Source organism: Cnephaeus nilssonii (assembly GCF_951640355.1).
Source record: "Cnephaeus nilssonii genome assembly, chromosome: 4".
Taxonomy (NCBI): Eukaryota; Metazoa; Chordata; class Mammalia; order Chiroptera; family Vespertilionidae; genus Cnephaeus; species Cnephaeus nilssonii.
Window position 1 is genome coordinate 34,186,981 of NC_137075.1, and position 3,029 is coordinate 34,190,009.

General features: G+C 42.9%; 1 pseudogene across 1 annotated transcript; it reads left to right on the forward strand.

Moving 5' to 3' along the window:
- Nucleotides 1-953: 953 nt before the first annotated feature.
- Nucleotides 954-1,374, forward strand: LOC307098732 (large ribosomal subunit protein uL16-like; annotated as a pseudogene). Its single transcript has one exon. The product of its transcript is annotated as a large ribosomal subunit protein uL16-like (transcript).
- Nucleotides 1,375-3,029: the final 1,655 nt, after the last annotated feature.

Genomic DNA, 3,029 nt, shown 5'->3' on the forward strand with positions numbered 1-3,029 from the left:
GAGCCAGCAGTCCTGGATTGTGAGAGGGATGCCCAACTACTCATTTAGGCCCAATCCGACAGGGATCGGGCCTAAACGGGTAGTCGGGCATCCCTCAAGGGGTTCCAGATTGGAGATGGTGCAGGCTGGGCTGAGGGACAACCCCCCCGCCTGAATTTCATGCACCGAGCCTCTAGTATGCATATAAGTTCTTTGATTAATCTCTTCCCGCCCTTGTCCTTTCCCTCTGAAATAGGTCAGTCTGTTCGATGCTTCATTGTCTGGATCTTTTTGTTCATCAGTTTATTTTGTTCATTAGATTCCACATATGAGTGAGATCATGTGACATCTATCTTTCTCTGACTGGCTTATTTCACTTAACATAATGCTCTCCAGGTCCCTCCATGCTGTTTCAAAGGATAAGAGATCCTTCTTTGAAAATAGTCTACACTTGACCAGGGTGGGAGAATTAGGGAATTAATTATTTATTCAATATCTTCCATTCCACTGACTTATCCATAGCACTAAAAGAAATAATATTTTTTTAAAGAAGATTGTGGCCTAGCAGGTGTGGTTGGATGGTTGAGTGTGGACCCATGAACCAGGAAGTTGCAGTTTGATTCCCTGTCAGGGCACATGCCTGAGTTTTAGGCTCCATCCCCAGTAGGGGCATGTGGGAGGCAGACAATGGATGATTTTCTCTCACATTGATGTTTCTATCTCTCTTTCCCTCTCCCTTCTTCTCTGAAATCAATAAAAACTTTTCTTAAAAAAGAAGAAGATTGTGGTCAGCAATGTTTCATTCAGTCAAAACAAAACATGTAGATTAGGCAGGGAGATTTGTAACAAGCTATCTTTAAATTAGTCCAATGCCTTTGTGCAATACACTAATTATAATAAGGTGGCTGATCAATACATATAAAAAATATCCTGCTCTTTCCCTTCGGCGTGCCACTGAAGAGCCTGGTGTCGCCATGGGTCGCCGCCCCGCCCGGTGTTAGCGGTGTTGTAAGAACAAGCCGTACCCAAAGTCTCGCTTCTGCCTCGGTGTCCCTGATGCCAAGATCCGCATCTTTGACCTGGGGCGGAAGAGCCCACTCTGCGGCCACACGGTGTCAGATGAATATGAGCAGCTCTCCTCCGAAGCCCTGGGGGCCGCGCCGATCTGTGCCAACAAGTACCTGGTGAAAAGCTGTGGCAAAGATGACTTTCACGTCCGAGTGCGGCTGCACTCCTCCCACGGCTTCTGCATCAACAAGCTGCTGTCCTGTGCTGGGGCCGGCAGGCTCCAGACAGGTGTGCGGGTGCCCTTGGAAAGCCCCAGGGCATAGTGGCCAGAGTCCAAGTCATCGTGTCCATCCGCACCAAGCTGCAGAACAAGGAGCATGTGATTGAGGCCCTATGCAGAGTCAAGTTCCCTGACCGCCAGAAGATCCAGGCCTCCAAGAAGTGGGGCTTTACTAAGTTTAATGAGGATGAGTTTGAAGACATGGTGGCCTAGAAGCGCCTCATCCCACATGGCTGTGGGGTCAAATACATCCTAAATCGTGGTCCCCTGGACAAAGGTGGGCCCTGCACTTGTGAGAGTCTCGGTGCTGCCCCCCACCTTACACCCACCAATCAATCAACTTTCTATTTAAAAAAAAAAATCCTACATAGCACAGAAAGAAGGATTTAAGTCATAATGGGAACAAAAAATTACAAGTCTAAGAGTAAATTTAATTATCTCAAAACAACAGAGCTTTATTGAGAAAGTCATATATAAGTGGAAAGATATAGTATGTACTTAAATAATCAAATAATCAAATATATACATTAAAAATATTTGTTATTCATGAATCAACTCAAATTTATTCTATCACAAATCTTAAATTAAAATGATGAATAAATACCAGAATTCACTTTTCTTTCTTTAACAAGTATCTTCTGATTATCAAATATGTGAAAAAGTTTGTTCTAGGTACTGAAGCTACTGCAGTGAATAATACACAACTCTGTCTTCTAAATTCTATGAGAGAGCAAATGTGAACATATACCTACATAACAGGTGAAAGAAAATAGATTTGTGAGTTTAATTGGAAGCTCACATTCTAAAGTCACTTTCTGTCCTAATGTCCTCAAACACACAAATAATATATACAATTACTCGGCTCTAAAAGAAATAACACTTTCTTAATAAGAAAGTGGTCAGAGCAAATAGAAAAGGCTGTCACATTTTGACAAAAAATATAGAACAAAATTAATATACTATAATAAAAGGCTAATATGCCAATTGTCCCCTCGGGAGTTCAACTGACCAGGAGTTCAACCATTCACTATGACGTCTGCTGACCACCAGGGGGTGGCTCAGAACAAAGGAAGACCCCTGCTGGCAGCCAGCAGCCGGGGGAAGGAAGGCCCCAATCGGCCCTGGTTGCCAGCCAGGCATAGGGACCCTACCCATGCAGGAATTTTGTGCACCAGGACTCTAGTCTACCTATATAAAAAGCTAATATGCTAAGTGTCCGGGTAATGATGTCAAGTAGCAACACCTGGCTTCCTCTCCCTACCGACAACTAGCCTCAGGTGGAAACACTTTACACTGTAACCACATGTCTGTGAAGCATTTTCACATGCCTCATCTCATTTGATCCTCACAGAAGTCCTGGAGTAGGTAGATAGAAGACTCAGTGGAATCCTATTTTCTTTTCATTAGCCAGAAAACGGAGATTTAGAAAGTTTAGAAACTTGACCTGACTGAAAAGAAGTAAGAAATGGTGGACCTTGAAAATGACTTCAGGTTTTCTCACTGTGCAGAATATAGTCAAACACTGCTGCAGTTAAATATTTTACTCTTTGTTCTCCCTACGTGATCTACAATAATAATCTGCTTCATGTTGATATTTACTGCTGTGTTGCTGACAATTACCTGAAAGAGAAGTTGGGGTGCTTCACTGGGCTGGAAAAAGTTTAGCTAAAACAGAAAGCAGGTCTAATTAAGCAAGTTTATCTATCCTATCTAATAATAGAGTAAAATGTAAATTACCATCACTCCGCTACGCCCACGATTG